The sequence below is a fragment of the Callithrix jacchus genome, chromosome 15 (assembly GCF_049354715.1).
Source record: "Callithrix jacchus isolate 240 chromosome 15, calJac240_pri, whole genome shotgun sequence".
NCBI lineage: Eukaryota > Metazoa > Chordata > Mammalia > Primates > Cebidae > Callithrix > Callithrix jacchus.
In genome coordinates, this window is record NC_133516.1 from 21,716,450 (window position 1) to 21,733,765 (window position 17,316).

Genomic DNA, 17,316 nt, shown 5'->3' on the forward strand with positions numbered 1-17,316 from the left:
AAAAAAAGATACTGACAGCCTGACAGACTAATAAAGAGCTGAATCTATTTCTGAGACAAAACTGCCTACCCGATAATTGCTTTCAGTAACTAGGTAAAAACATACTTTTATTGTTGAGCTTGAAAACATTTAGATCAAAAGAAGTCAGACTTAAAATACCCAGCCAAAGCTATCTGCAGAAGTTGAAATTTGCAGTTTAAAAGCATGGGTAGATCATTTCAAAGAGGGCAAAGCTGCCACGTTTTTAAATCCATGCTCGCTCAATAAAAAAAGAAAAGTCTTCGACAAAGTCCAAGACGAATCCCATAAAGCTGAAGTGGGAAAGCTGTATTTTGAAAGATGGCTTCTTTCGTCTACTTTCCCCAACCATCTAAAAATGGGGCAAGTCAGTGAATGATCAGTGGCATTCAAACATTCCAGCCAGAAATTATTAACCAAAAGATGGCTACTAAGGGAGAAATAAGAGTTTCTTTAATTACATAGCATTAAAGGATGTTGTTTGAATCAGTTACAACACTAAGTCTTAGACTCCGGAGACTGAAGTTTAAGTTGTATATGTGTTCTCCACACAAAGAATAAATAAATTGGAGGTTACTGGAGCCAGAACTGACTTCGAGGTTATTTATTCCAACTGCCATGGTACATAAGACACGGCTAAGGCCCAGAAAGCAAAGGTGACACAGCACTGCATCTGGTACAGGTGCCAGAAAGAACCCAAAGGCCTTGACTGTCAATCTAGAACTCCCTACTTCATGTGTGGGTCTCAAACCAAGAGGCTTGTTAAAAATGCAGGTTCCCATGTCTCACCCCAGAAGGATGGAAGCATCATCTCCAAGGAGACATGTGTTTTAAACTAGCAATGGTGAAATGCTTTTAAAAATGGAGACTGCCTCTCTCTCAATTTCAAAGCAAAGAGTTTAACTGCATGAAATCGGGAAAGGCAAAGCTGTCAAGATAGAGAGAGGAATTTACTGTCTCGGTAATTCTCTAAGATCTTGAAGGGCTGAGACTGGCTACTCTTCAAATCAGGAAAGACAACTTTGGCGGGCTTTTGGAAACATGACAGTAATTGAGATTCAGGAGGGATGTGGCCAGTCTCATTCTTCACAACTGGGGAATTCATTCATCTCTAACCACCCAAGTATCCATTTACTTTGAAAGAAAATGATGTGTTTGTGCTAGATTTCTGCTATTTTTTTCAGGGCCCTCATCTCCCTCTACCCAACAGATAGGGACTGATTTTTGTCCTCTATTCAATCTCAAGTATAGACAAAGTGAATGCATCACCAGCCGAATCCTTAAGGACAACTGGCGCACAGACCACACTTTGGCTGGGGGCACATACACGGGGTGTCAGTGAGTATCAAGTGTGGATCTGACTTGGCAGCCAAGCAATAAACCTGCAGCGATGGGCACAATTACAGCTCAGTTCTTAAAACCAAAGATCACACAGTTTGAACAGTTTGAATAGAGGTGTACAATTTCCAAAGCTATCTATTGTCCCAGAGTTGAATTTAGAGACCATTAAATACAGACACCTGTATTCATACTGTCTCCCTTCCAAAAGTCCAATTTGGGTTTTAGAGTGAAATGGCAAAAAGACTAGAGGATGAATCTTTTAAAAGATGGTGCCTACTTGAGAAAGGTCAGTAAAGGACTCAAACCCAGGTGTGCTATGATTGTGAGATGCAAAAATTCCACTTTTAAGATAGTGACAAAAATGACATTTTGAACACAGACCCACGTCTTGTGATGAGAGTAACTTTCAGATGAAAAATCCCATAATGCCAGTCTAAAACGAGGTGGTTTGAGGAGAAACTCTCCAGCAAAATCACGCGAAGTTTTCTGTCTTTCCACTAGAGGTCATGCCTTCCTAATTTTTCTTTAGTTGTTGGACTGGTTCCAACCAAAAAGTAAGGCCTGAGGTTGAACACAAGTTTTTGAAATTAATACCTGATTTTATTGGTATGCTTTCAAAGTGAGTCAGAACACAGTGCTTCTTGCTGGTGAATTTCAAATGCCCACATGCTGTTTGCCGCAATTCTACTGTCATGATGGGATGTCACACCCGCTGTTGGTAAGACTGATAGCTTCAAGGTGAACAAGGAAGACGGAAAAGAAAGACGCCAGAAGAGATCATGTGGAGACAGAGTATTAATTTAGAATACAGGCAAACTTGAATGTGGACCTTAGCTTCATGATTCATTAGCTGTGTGACATCTGGATTAGTTATGTGACTTTCTGAAAATTCAGTTTCCTCATTAAAAAAAAAATGAGGGTAATACCATCTTTCTCACAAGGTTCTTGTGACTCTTGATGGAAATGTTACATAAAGCTCCAAGTAGTTTCTGGAACTTTGCAATACTGAGAAAATGTAATTGTGTCTAAAATCACATTCTGTTCATACTTCTGTAGGTTAATGAATAACACTAGTCTATCCTGTTATTAGGGCATGAGACTTTTAAAAAGAAATATTCTATGGAACAAACCCACACATTCTGCACATGTACCCCAGAACTTAAAGTATAATTATAATTTTTAAATTTTTAAAAAGAAACATTCCAGTATTTTTTCTACCTATTCTACCACCTCCCTCCTTTTTAGTTTTTAATAAGTAATGTAGTCATGTGGTTCGATATTCAATAGCACAGACGTGACTCTGGAGGGGAGGATCTGTGTTTGATCACCTCTTTACCAAGAGCTCCTCATGCAGTGCTTTGTAATGCAAGTAACAGTGTGTCAAGTAATGTGGGTTGAATGGGTGAAACCTCCTGACAAACTCTGTCAGCTTTGGAAGGGACAGAAAACACTTTGAAAAGTTAACACAAAGCGCCTGGTAGATAGGAGAGAGCGAGGGAGAGAGAGAGAGAAAGGAAGGTAGAGTAACAGATATACTGACTTTTACAGTTAGTTTTAGCTTAGTATCATCTTTTACAATATTCAGTGATGACAGCTGTCATTACTGCAAACAGTCAATTCATCATCATTAAACAGGTACCACCAGAGCCCTGCACCATCATTCAGCTGACAAATACTTCAGATTCTGTCCCCAAAATATTTGTGGTGTAGTGTCCTCCCTGCACACCCCATGCCACTGTGTGTCACTGTGACAGTGCAGCCAGGGTCCTCACACTTCCCACAGGGACGGCTGCAATACCCCCAAACTGCACTCCACTCCCACCACTGCATCCAGCACGGCCTGCCAGAAGGAGCTTCTGGAAAGATGGGCTCTGATCACATCATTCGCCTGCTCAAAATCCTTCTATAGAGCCCCTATCTCTGTAGCCAAGGTCTCCCACACTCTGAGGCCAACCTCTGTTTTCGTCCCTGTCTGAACTGCTCCCTTACGTTATGAATTGGCTCCAACCCCCAGGTGGATACCCCCACAATATGCTAATCCCCCGAGCGCTTTCTAGTCCCTAGGCCTCTACTTGTTCTGTTTGCCCTCTCTCCTTGCCTGGTGAATTCCTGCCAATTCTACCCACCTAAAAGCTTTTGCCTCCTAACCCCCCACAATCTTACACATTATTTCCTTTCCCCCATCACACAGCATTTGTACTACAGCTATTTGAGTTCATTTTCTCATGTCTCACACACAAGACCGTGAGTTTTCTGAGGACAGGAATGGAGCCTAATTCACCTGCATCCCCCTGTGTTCTACGTCTGGGATTTAAGCCATTGAGATCTAGAAACAGTCTGACCTGCTACAGAGTATGTCACTGTAACACGAACTGCTTGTACAGGACTGGCAAACAGGAAAATGATCTCAGCACAGTTAAAAGCTGTATCGCTTCCACATGCAATTTTCCTAGAACGCTACTATTTTGTACGATCAAGAACTAGCAGCTAAATAAAATGCACTCAAACACAGAACACAGCAACTCACAGAGTTCGCAGCTCAGACGGACATGTGGTTCTTGGTTCAGAAAGCACGTGGCTTTTGTTTTTATATCGCTGCCTATGATCTTAGTCCACTGCATCCTTGTCTCCAAAATTCAACAACTTGATCTTTTCCTTACAATCCTTTTCATCAGGCCGTCCTCAACCATTTTTAAAGGTTATGTCCTTTTTAGAGTGATCTTTCTTTACCTTTTAGTATTTGCTTTTGTTAATGTCCTGGTTACAAAATCAAATAGGTTTTTGGTGGCATGCTCATAACTCTGCTTTTCCTATAAGTCATGCTTGTTTTTTGAATGCAACTGTGCAGAATATGAGGATTTTAAGGAATATATATACTGTATTGTTGTATAAGCGTCTAGAGCCGTGGTCAACTTAACTGGAGATGGAAGGCCAACTGCTGGTCTTCATAAATAATTAAATGAATGATTACAAGGTACCTCAATACAGTTCCCTTGAATGTCATTTGTTTGAGCCAGCTCTCAACTAACTGAATATCCGAGAGGCAGGAATTGAGCTTTTTTGCTAGAATCTGGAACTGCCAATGGAAATGCTCTTGAGGAAGACAGACTGCCCTGACCTGGCACTGGAATCTAAGTGACTCATAGTTTTCCTGGAGAGCTGAGCATGGCTGAAGAATGCTAGGTCTCAGGGCTCCTGAAGAGGGAGAGGACATCTGGGGGCAAAAGGGAAGGGAGATGAAGAAAAGAGTTAGGAATCAATGTTTACAGAGTATCTGCTAAGGCCCAGTTATATTATATATTAAGATTTACATGCAAAAACCTTTGTTTGAGAATCCTCAATTTACAAGAAAAGAAAGTCAGGCTCAGTGGTGAAGGGGTTTGCCCATGGTGACTAACACAGGGTTCCTGAATCCAAAGCACTGGCTTTTCACTGCAATGGTGGTTTCCAAACTGAGCGCAAGGGCTGGGCCTCCAGGGGAGCCCTGTAATGAGTGGAGGGTGGAGGCGGCAGATGAGGGGCAAGGAAAGAATTTGAGAGTCAAGTGAGCAGAACCTGGGCCTCCCACCCCCCACTTCAACCACTTCGATTGGTTTTACATACTGGGCTTCCTCTTATGCTTCCATTTAAAGGAAAAATCCTACAGTTTTAAAAGGGAGATGGGGAAAGGGTTAGAAAATCACTGCATCATATCAAGCTGCCTGTTTCCCGATTCTGCCTGAGGCTGGCCCCTCAGAAGAAAAATAAATCAGTGCTTACAAAAGATGATCTCTATGCAGACCACTGTTGGGGGGAGTCCCCACAACCCTTCTCTAATCATTCCACAGCTGTCCAAAAAGACTTTACTTTTCAGCAATTGTACTCACTTGTTCAACTATTTTTATCCATTTCCAGATATTCCAGCTTGGGAGGCACCTAACATCCACCTGTGGAAGTGCAGGCAGCCTGGAGAGGAGGCCCTGCAGCTCCTGCTCTCAGAACAAGCTCTGCATCCCAAGCTCTGAACCTGAAGCTGGACACACCCAGGGCCTAGTGTGTCCTACAAGAGGGCAGGGGGATCACCTCCTCTCCCTAGGCCTCTGTTTCCTTGGCTACCAAGTAAGCTGGGGGGATTACATGGTTTTTTAATGTCCTTTCTGACTTTTGAGAATCTATAAAAAAGTGTGTTTGTGTCTCTGTGGGGAGAGAAAGGAGAGGGAGAAGGGGTATCAAGAGAGGGTCTGTGTAATAGCAAGTCGGAACCAAGACGTATAAATATACACGCCCCCCAGAAACACACAGAGGCAAATGTAGATTCTTTAGACAAATTTCTCTAAAATGTGTGAGGATCATGAAACAGACAGTAAAAAAGAAAACAATGGCATTATGAATGCTGATTTAACTTAAGCACAAAAGAACTAAGTAGACCTTTAACTCCCTGGAGGTAACAACTTCGGATAATACAAAAAGATCATTTCATATCTTTCCAAAGGCCTTTCAAAGTCCAGGGATGAGGTTCCGTGCTGCAGGGAAAGGACGTGTATAAGAGTTTCGTTAAAGGGATTAGAAAGAAAATAACAGGCACTGGATTTACAGCCAGTCTCCAGGCAATGAATGATCTGTCACCTTCTTCTTCTGTTATTGATTCTCGCCAGACGAAGGAGTGCTGACAAAAGTGCCTGTGCAGTGGTTGCTCAGGCTGTGTGAAACACTCCTCCAGCGTCCCGCCCCAGGCTCTCTCTCTGCAAAGGCCCAGCCTCCTCAGAGACGCTCTGTTGGCCTCGTTCAGCAAGCATTTGGAGGTACAACTTCTGACTACCTATCTCCCAGCTTTCCACCACCTGTTTTTCCAGAAAATCTTATTTTCTGACACAGGGGCTTGCTCTGTCACCCAGACTGAAATGCAACAGTGTGATCACAGCTCACTGCAGCCTCAAACTCTTGGGCTCAGGCAATCCTCTCACCTCAGCCTTTTGAGTAACCAGGACTACAGGTGGTGGCGCCACACCCAGCGTTTTTTAATTATTATTTTTTTGTAGAGACATAGTCACGGTATGTTGCTCAGGCTGGTCCCAAACTCCTAGACTCAAGCCATCCTCCACACCCATCCCTCACAAATCTATTTTAAACAAACAAATAGAATAGTCTCTGACATTATGTACCCCCCAAATAACAATGAACACCTCATTTATTTTAATAATGCTGCTGCCTTCCAGATATTGTTAATGTCACTCTCCACCACCGACACCTGGACTCATCATAACATCACTCATTTACTGAGCACCGACTCTGGGCCAAAAGTTTTTCTGTGAATTGTTATTAATCTTCATATTGCCCTCTTATGATGAAGGCCTTGAGGTTAAATAAGTGCTCGAAGTTACAGAGTCAGTGGATCTGATAGCCAAACCAAGGTGTCTGACTCCAAAGGTGGAGTTAACTCACAAACATCTCATCCAGGTAAGTAGCGTGAACTGTCCACATCTGCTCCCCACCTCATTCATCGACCTCATCTCACAACCTCACTATTGCCCTGGGAGGCGGCAAAGCAACTGAAGCTTTCAAACACTAGGGCATCTAGAAATGAAGGAAGCTGGGAGATCCAGGCACAAGTGAGGAGCACCAAACCTAGAGACACGTTCTCAGTCCAGAATTTTCTGCCCCTTCCCTCTCTTCTTGCCTAATTCTACCAGTCAGGTTCACTGTCACAATTAAAAAAGAAACCAGAAATTGCTTCCCGGAAGTTAAGGCGCTAATTAACATTTACTCTTTGGTTTAAATGTGTGGAATTGGAGAACGACATTCTTAACACAGCAGAGAACACCTTGCCTGCCACAATGGGAGTTTGATTCAGTTGACTGACTGATTTGGAGGTTTACAAAGTACCATTGTGAGCAGCAGGGGTCCTGGAAGGCCTTATGGACTGAAATAAGACAGGGAAGCAGCAAGGGGCAGCACCCAGGAAATGCTTGTCAATTTCAACACCACGATAAATGTTTTTCTCTTCCTTTTCCTTTCCCTCCCCTCCTCCTACTCCCCACACCCAAGATAATAGGATGAGTACTGCACTTCAGTTGCAAGCTGAGTTAAAATGGCATGTGTATGAACCCATGCATTATTTGAAATGTCTTTACATGGGAATACGTGATCTGATTCTAAACAAATTTATACCTATCACATTTCTAAATGTGAGGGAGATATTATTCACAGTAAGTCCCAGAGAAGTTAATTAAATGTGCCACAAACAAGCATAAGAGTCCAAAAGAAAAAGGTGGGTTGGGGGTGGGGGTTTGGAATGGGGCATCTGCTTAAAGTTTTCATTCCTAATAGATGTTTCTAAATTGAGTTGAAGAGAGCCTGTGATACACTGGAGAGTTGCTTACACTGTTTCACTTCAATTATTGGTTTCTCCCCAAAATAAGATTCAACAGAAAAGGTAACAGGAGTTCATCTCAGATAGCACTCTCAACAGGCAGGAAGGTAGAGACTTCATTAATAATATGGGAACTCACAATTTATTCCTCCCATCCCTTTTAAATATCCATATAGGAGTTCTCCTAACAGATGTAAGAGCACATGCAAATGACTGGCATTGTAAAGAATAAGGTCCACTGTGGGGAAGTGCTTCTGGGGGACCATGAAGAAGCATGAAGGCCAAAACTTTAAGAGTCTGACTTATTCCTGAGGAGCCAGAGATTCTCCCCAGGGCCATGGTCAGGTCACTTTATCCTTTATGGCTTTTGCTTTGCCGTGTGCAAAACAGAAACATGCCACTGATCACATTCATTCACCTTATAACTGCACAGGCCTTTAGAACATCTAATCCAACTGCTTCCTTGATGCCAAAGAGGGACTGCTGGCAGTTAAGAGTCCACGCAGCTAGTCAGTGTCAGAACTAAGACTAGAGCAAGGTCTCCTGATTCTTAAACTAGCACTCCGATATGCTGGCATCAGTCAAGTATTGATATAGAGGTAAGAAGATGAACTAAAAATGAGTAAACCTATCTCCTTACAGGACAGTCTGGCTATCACCCTAATGGCAACATTCAGTTGACATTCAATTTCTGCAGTTTCTACTAAACGGATATGATAAAATATAATAAAATATGCTATACCTGATACATTTATAAGCCAGTATAATATTCATTTAAAGCTAAATTTATATTTTAAATACATACCTGAATTATTTTCACACCAAAGGTCCTATGTTTTAGTTTATTTACCGGTAGCGTTAACCAAACACATTTAAAATAAAATCAAGATTACCTGCAAAGAAATTGTTTAGGTTTAATTAGTGTCATACAATTATGAATCCAATTTGACTTAAAAACGTAAGAGTAAATGTCTGATAATCTCTATAATGGCTTGTAGCTAGAGAACTCCTTACTGCATCTGCTCGCGGCTTCACAAAACGTTATTTCTCCAAATATGTTCTGAGTAAGTCTACTCTCATAGCTGAGAGCTTAATAGACAGGAGAACGAATATTTATGGCTAGCTTGGCCTGTGGGACACATATTCATGTATGTAAAAGGTTAATTCAGAACTCCAGTACTCATGTTAACCTGTTTTATTCAAACAAACTTGTTTTTGAATAAAACTGACAGATTAAAAGAGTAAAAAAAAAAAAATGTAAAACTATGGCATAATTGTTTCCTATGCCAAAACGTAGGAGAAATACTTCTTTCTGAGGACATCCAGATGGCCTAACAACCTTTGAGGAAGAGACAGTGAAAATCACTGCATTTCAGGAATTTGTATTTGAGAGACCTCAGTGAGTACAAGTGGCAATGTCTAGTTTTGTAATACATCCAGCTGTATCGTGAGAACACTAATAGTGAGATGTCAGAGCACTGAGGGATGTAAATTCTGAAGGAAGAATTTAAGACTTCACCTCTTAAAACCATGTTATCCATCTTCCCATATGGACCAAAAGCCTCTTTCTGAGGACAGGAACAATGTCACACCCCAGTGTCTAAGGCCCTCATAGTAAAAGTTCGATCTGTTGAATCAAAGAAAAAATAATTTGCTAAAGTAGGTTGGGAGATGTAATAAGACCTCAAATAATGTGGCAAAACATTCACGTATTTTTAAATTTTTTCAATGATGGAAAGTTTAAAATTGTTTATGTACTAGCTTATTTACAGGTCACGTTAACCAAACACATTTAAAATAAAATCAAAATTACCAGCAAAAAAAAATGTTTAGGTTTAATTTTAATGTCATAAAAAATCTAATTTGCTTTAAAAACATTGAGTAAATGTCTAATAATCTCTATAATGACTTGCAGCTAGAGAATTTCTAACTGCAACTACTCACAGCTTCCCAGAACACATTTCTCCAAGTCGACTTATTTTGTAGAATATAAGGGGAGATGATGGATTATGGGAGAAAGCTTCTAGAAGAGGTAACATCTTGAGTTGACACTTCAAAGAAAAAAGGGATTCAGAGAAGTGGGGCAACGGCTTACCCATTACATGGTCTGATGGAAGGAAGGAAGGAAGGAAGGAAGGAAGGAAGGAAGGAAGGAAGGAAGGAAGGAAGGAAGGGGGAAGGAGTTAGTTTCTGGGCATCAATTGCCTTGTGTGAAATTATGAGTATAAAAAACCCTTTGAAGTATTTTCAACTCTAAAAATTTGGTTTTAGATATTGCCTGTATTTAAGCAGGCAATTATAAGATATATGCATTTAAGATTTACATTGAAAATTATTAGCCTTTTTATAATGTCACCTCGAGTGTTACCCCTTCGCCATTTATTCTCCAAAAATTTATTTTCACTTTATGTTCCCACACCAAGCAAACCTTTTTTTTTTTAAATGAAATTGCCATAATCCTCTTCTATGCCACATACAGAAAAGGTATTCAGAAAGTCCTGAAAGGTACACAAAACAACATCTATCCAAATGCTGCTTCCTCCCAATCTTTACCTTATATAAAAAATTTGCCTAAAACACTACATACTCTGAGTAGCTGTGCTTGATTGTCTCACTTAGGGGTCCTCTTACATGCTTGTGTTCTGCCATGTACTCTACTCTAGAATATCCCCAATATATTCTATTTTCCTGTCTCCCATTTAGAAAGCCAGCTCTTGAAAATAGGCCACTTACCTACTCTATTTTTTTGAGACAGGGTCTCACTCTGTCACTCAGGCTGGAGTGCAGTGGTGCTATCTTGGCTCACTACGGCCTGGATGCTACTTTCCTTCTAGTTCCTAACACAGTAATTGGCATATGGTAAGCTTGCTGAATGAATGAGAAAATGAATGGTTTGGAAACAGAGGCCTGGATAAATGTGCGCATAGAGGAATGCAGTTCATTTCAGGCAAATTCTCATGCCAGAGCGAGTCAAACAATGGAGTATGGAAGAGGCCTCAGAGATCATCTAGTCCAATTCCCTCATTTTCCAGAAGCCAAGGAATCTTGGCATAGTGCCCATGAAATTACAAAAAAAAAAAATCAGAAAACATAAAAGAATATTAGGAAAAGCAAACATTCTCCCCTATTAAATGAAGCTTCCAGCCCACACAATCTGCAAGTGGAATTTAAATAATTAAAATTTTCACAACACTAATTGCATTTGGCCCTTATTAATGACTTCGAATGTGTCCACCTATTACCTAATGGTGTCAAGTCTACATCTTCCAGGCTCAATTACTTAGCATGTAGATGAGGCAAGGTTCTCCCTTCTCTCCCTTCTGTGTTTCTCCAGCCTTTCAATGCTCATTAGCACCTCCAACAGAAGGCAGAGGAAATGAAACTCCAATTTATCAATGTCAACTGTTGAACCAGCAAATTACATCAGTCCCGCCCCCACATGGAAGTGTTTGGACAATTCTGAATAAACAAGATGTTGGCAGCTGTGTTCCAATGGTTCAGTAATTGCATTGTTTCCTACTGTGCTCTATGGGTTGTAAAATGAATTTATTAAATAACCTACACAAGGGGGCTGTCGTGTGGTCTAGCAGAAACAGCTCTGGGCTGGTGCTGGGAAACTGTCTATGTCTCCCACTTTGGCCACTACTCTTGACTCCAGGTTTTCTGGTCCTCAGATTCCTAAACTACTCACGAGGATAACAATTCTGCCCTGGGCAGTAGAGAAATGTCTCACACTTAAAACGCTATGTGTTTTTTTCTCCCCATACAGAGGTTTAACATTTATCATATTCTCTGTATACTAGAACCTTGCATACTTACTTTCAGACCAAATTATGCTCTTTGAGTATAACATCCATAACACAAAATGGTACACAGGACGTGCAGGAATGTAAGTTTAACTGACTACTTAATGCTGGCTGACAGCAGTCAGGAAAGGAAAATTGAGTCAAGGCACACATAGCAAATGATGGAGGGATTTTTAACATATATAGAACAGAAAGCAATTCTGTCTTCAGTATGTTTGCCAGTTGGTATTTTGCCAGTTGTCTTGGGCTATTATAACTAGTTGGTGTTTTGTCAATTTAGCCTGGCTGTGTGATAGAATAAGAAATTATTTTCAAGTAAAGACAGAAAACCTACTTATATGTCATTGTGATTATAAAAGGGAAAAAATAAATTTTTAATAAAAGTGAACCCTAAGCCTAGTTGATCTCACGTCAGTTAGTGTTAAACTGGCCTCTTAATCTCAGAAGGCAGCTGAGTTTAAAATGACAGTGAATGCTGTCAGAGAAAGTGTCACTGCCTCTCTGGCATTAGCTGGACCCTAAACAGCACAAGGTCTCCCAGTGGTTGGAGCATTTTTTTCTGGACAAACATAGAGGAGGCTGAGTGCAGATGAGATTGGGGAGGACAGCCTCCTTTCAGCTGAAGTTTGGCGCTCACTCAGCATCCCAATTTTGGCTTCGATTGTTTTCCCTCTCGTTCTTAAAAAGCAAAAACTATAAAAAAAAAAAGGCTTCCTCTCAAATGAAGCAGCAGAAATTCACTCCTTTCCAAGCTCCCCAACCTATTAACTTATAAATAGAAGTTAGTTCAGATCCACAATCGTTTACTGAAATCTACTCGTGACCACTGGTCTGGTCAGGTGGTATAATCACTGGCAGATTGTGTTCCCTGGGCTGGCTCACCTCCACGACGGGGACAACGATTGTTAGGGTTTAAGATGATGCGTGTGGAGCACATAGCCGAGTGCCGACACTAAAGAAGTCTATTGAAGCTGGAGAGGTACTCTATTTCCTAATTTCTTATTTAAACCTCACAGAAGCCCTGTGACGTAGGAATTATGGTCACTATTTCCCAGACTGAGAGGTTAAGTGGCTACTCAGGGGCATAAAGCTGGAAAGTAGAGTCAAAAACTAAAACCAGGTCTGGCTCATTCCAAATCTTAACCTACTTTCTGCAAGATGATGTTGGTGTTTGTCTCTACAACATTCTGTTCTTTCTAGACTGACTTGGTGTCAGTGTCCTACAGGGCACTCCTCTCAATAAATTGATGGTATTGCTTCCCCCTCCCCACCGTAAGAGTAGAATGAAATATGTACAGAGAAGTTCATTGCTGTAGCTTTATGTCTGATATGGTTTGGCTGTGTCCCCACCCAAATCTCATCTTGAATTTTAGCTCCCATAGTTCCCATGTGTTGTAAGAGGGACCTAGTGGGAGATAACTGACTCATGGGCTTGGTTTCCCCCATACTGTTCTCGCCATAGTGAGTAAGTCTCATGAGATTTGATGGTTTCATGTGGGGAAACCCCTTTCACTTGGTTCTCGTTCTCTCTTGTCTGCCGCCATGTAAGACGTACCTTTTGCCTTCCACCATGATTGTGAGACCTCCCCAACCATGTGGAACTATGAGTCCATTAAACCTCTTCTTCCTTTATAAATTATCCAGTCTTGGGTATGTCTTTATCAGCAGCATGAAAATGGACTAATCCAGTGTTCTTTGGATTCTGGGTGAATGCAAGTTTGTTTGTTTTGTTTTTCTAATTAGAAGCCCTCCAGCCAAACTGTAAGTCAACAGCCCAAAGGGCAGTACAGGAAAGTATGGGTTTCAAAAAGCCACACACAGTGCCACATGGAGAAGTGAAGATCAGCACTTGAGTTCTACCTGGAATATTCTCTGGACAGGACAAGAGGCCAAAGATGCAGGGCACCTCTGAGGCAGGAGTGGGGCCCAAGATGCCTGTGTCCCTGACTCTTAAGAGCTAGCAAGTCATTTCCTTATCTGGGGCCTGTTTTCTCATTTGGAAAATGGTAGATTTGAATAGGCTGATGTATTTTTTTTTAAGTCATACTTATTAAGGTATGTATTTTTTTAAGTCATACTTATTAAGTTTTGTATACAATAAAACTCACCCCCTTTTAAAGATGCAGTTGGTTAAGTTTGACAAAGGTATAAACTTGTATAACCACCACCACAATTAAGACAAAATATTTCCATCACCACAAAAAGTTTTCTCACTCCCCTTTGCAGTTAATCCCCTTCCCAGGCCCCAGGCAATCTCTGTTCTGATTTATGCCTGTAGTTTTACTATTTCTTGAATGACATATAAATGACACAGTATGCAGCCTCTTATGATCAGCTCTTTCACTTAGCATGATGCTTTTAAAGTTCATCCATTTTGTTGATTCATCAACGTCTTGCTTCTTTTTGTATAGATGTGACTATTTATCCATTCGCCAGTTTCTGGGCTTTTGCTAATATGAATATTGTTATAAACATTTGTGTACAGGCCTTTGTATAGAAATAAATTCCATTTCTCTCAGATGAATACTTGGAAGTGCAATCGCTGTTCCATTTTTTAAGTGTGGGTGTGTATTTGACTTTCTTGTAAAGTGACATTATTTTCCAAAGTGCCTGTATAATTTTGCATTCCCACCAGCCATGTATGGACTGGATGATAATTAATGGACAGCCTCAGATAATGACTGTTGTTCCTTTGACAAATCAATGCCTCATGTGTGCACTCTTCTGGAACATTCTTCTCTTTATGTTTATGTCTGTCTGTCTGTATGTATGTATGGTGTGTCTGTAAGTGTTAAGACAGGATCTTGCTCTGTTTCCCAGCCTGGAGTGCAGTGGTTAATTTATTTATTTATTGTAGAGACAGGGGTCTTGCTAAGTTGCTCAGGCTGGTCTTGAATTCTTGGGTTCAAGGGGTCCTCCAGCTTCAGCCTCCCAAGTAGGTAGGACTACAGGCGCATGCCACAATACCCAGATAATGTTTTGTATTTTTTTTGCTTTTTGAAGAAATGGGGTCTTGCTATGTTGCTCAGGCTGGTCTCAAACTCCTGGCCTCAAGCAATCTTCCCATCTCAGCCTGCCAGAGAGCAAAGATTACGGCTGTGAGCCACCACACCAGGCTACATTCTTCATTTTATTCCAAAAATATATTATGGATAGAGTTTTCCTGTCTGTCAGTATGTTAATGCTTCAAAGATGTGTGTGTGTGCATGCACACACGTGTGCATGTGTGTATGTAGAAAAAAGATGAGAATCCACGGATGGACATCTGAGCTCTGAGTTCTGAATAATGCATTGACACGTTTCATTTTAAGCACTGTTTGGGTTCCATTCTGTATCCCCACCACCTGGAAGCTAATTACCTCACCATTTTGAGCACCAAGCTGTTGCTGTCTGAAATCTGACCTTCACTATGAACAGACACAGCTGCAGTAATCTGCCTACCTAATAATGCATGGCTCTTATCTGCTTCATACATCCCTTTCTGTTAACCAACTTCACGAGGCAGGCTCCTCTGTTTCTCTAGTTACTTCTCCCCAAACCAGTTATTTCTCTGCAAAAGAAAATCAAGAGGCAAGTACACCTTGAGAAGAAGAAAGGAGTTTTGGTTGCAGAGTAGCCCTAGAGATAGTGCTGTTGGGAGCCTGCCCGTCTGTTCATTTTGCCACTCCAAGTGTTATTCATGGCCTAAGAGCAAAGGCATCATGTGCTTACTAGAATGAAGAATCTCAGCCTGCATTTGAGACCTAATGAATGAGAATCTGTATTTTAACAGAAGATTCAGTGGATTTTTAGGCATGTGAAAGTTCTAGAAGTGCTAGAAAGGAACATAAATCACAGGGAGTTTCCATTTATTCAATTTAAAAACTGATCTGGGCCGGGCGTGGTGGCTCATGCCTGTAATCCCAGCACTTTGGGAGGCCGAGGCAGGCAGATCACGAGGTCAAGAGATCAAGACAATCCTGGGCAACATGATGAAACCCTCTACTAAAAATACATGAATTAGCTGGGTGTGGTGGCGCACGCCTGTAGTCCCAGCTACTCAGGAAGCTGAGACAGGAAAATCGCTTGAATCTGGTAGAAGGAGGTTACAGTGAGCCTAGATGGCACCACTGCATTCCAGCCTGGCGACAGAGCAAGACCCCATCTCAAAAAAAAAAAAAAAAAAGAACTGACCTATGGGTATCAGATGGCCAAGCTAATAAGGACAAAACTATGTCAAAAAGGCTGTGTGGTCTGAAGGAAACAGCACACAGCCAATGATCCTCACCTCCTGATACTCATACCCTTGTGTGGTCCCCTCAAACACTGAATCAGGGTTGGTCTGTGAAGTCTCAGAAGTATGAGACTTCTGAAGCTAGGTCATAAAGACACTGCAACCTTTTCCTTGCCTTGGTTCCCTAGGTCACATGCTTGGGTGGAAGCCAGTTACTATATGCTGCAGTAGCACTTCCAAGGAACCTTGTGGAGAGACCCACCTGGGGGTGAGCTGAGGCCTCCCAACGCCAGCAACAATTTGCAAGCCATGTGAGTGAGTCTGGTGGAAACTTTAGCCCCAGTCAAATTTTAGATTTCAGTTCTCAAACCTCATGAGAGACCACAAACCAGAACTACTCAAGTACCATTCCCAGATGCCTGACTCAAAGAAACTGTGTGATCATAAATGCTTCATGTTGTTTTGAGTCACTCGGGTTTGGAATAATTGCTTACTCAGCAGTAGAAAACTAGTACAAGAACAGAAAGCTGGATCTGAGATTGGGTTTTCTCAACTAGTAGCAACTAGTAGCAAGCTCCCATCTGCAAAGGGAGCCATGGCAGTTCTTCAACCCTTTGACACTGTTGAATATAAGATGCAGCATTATTTTACAAATCACTAGAATAGAGAAGAATATTCAAATTCAGACAATCAATTCTAAGATACATACTGATATTAGGGATGTAAAATTATGAGAAAAGGGAGCATCTTAAAAAGTCAATGAAATACAGTTATTATACTTGTTCTACCCACTACACAGAGATGTTGCAAGGATCAGTGGAATAACAGATGAAAAGACACCTGGAAGGAACTGGATGGGCAGCGTCCTGAAGCACCACAGCTTGAGAAGGGGAAATGACATTACAGTTATCCAAACTAGCTAATTAAACTGGCTCTGCTGGGCTTTGCAAACTCACTTTTAATGCTATTGCCTCAGGCTTCTATCACAATGTATACTCTTTTAAAAGGACTGCTACAAAGCCCAGCTGAGAGGGAAAGAATGTCAAGGAAAACCATCTATGGCAGTGTTCCTTAAACTTATTTGAGCATAAGAAATCACTTGGTGCCTTTGGTAAATATACACCCAGGCCTCTTGCCTAGAGACTTTGATTCAGTAAATGTGCAGCTGGCATTGGAATCTGTATTTTAACAAGGGCCTCAGGCAGTTCGTAGGAACATACGCGTTTGAAAACACTGATCTAAACAAGGTAATATCCACACACTTACTGATATTTTTTCATTGGAATAGAAAATCACAAACCTAGATTGCCTTACTTATGTCCCCTCCCCATATAAAAATGCTGTCAACTAAGTGTAACAGTTTACTGAAGGCCAATACAAAAAACTTATCTTACCAACTAAAGTTTGTCATCAGCTGGAAAACGTACTTAAATGATGGCAAACTATACTATTCAATGTTTATAATATTTAAAAATCTGCATAGTAAGTATATGAAAGAGACTGTCTCCTGACAGACCTGTCTCTTTTACATCAATCAATAAAAGTTGCTAGGCAACCATATTTTCCTTTTTTGCAGACTGCGAGGAATC

The 17,316-nt window shown here is 41.1% G+C and overlaps 1 protein-coding gene across 4 annotated transcripts in view; it reads right to left on the reverse strand.

Annotated features, from left to right (window-relative positions):
* MB21D2 (Mab-21 domain containing 2) overlaps window positions 1-17,316 on the reverse strand; it is a 120,394-nt gene that overhangs the window by 17,928 nt on the left and 85,150 nt on the right. Inside the window, exons 2-3 of one of the 4 annotated variants that reach the window (XM_035274821.3) lie at window positions 9,228-9,335; window positions 8,514-8,601 (exon numbers count right to left, since the gene is read on the reverse strand). The exons of 2 other annotated variants lie outside the window; for them this stretch is intronic. The gene's annotated coding sequence lies outside the window, so the exon portion shown is untranslated. The remainder of the gene's footprint in view (window positions 1-8,513; window positions 8,602-9,227; window positions 9,336-17,316) is intronic. One more of the 4 variants, XM_054245481.2, reaches the window with a different exon arrangement.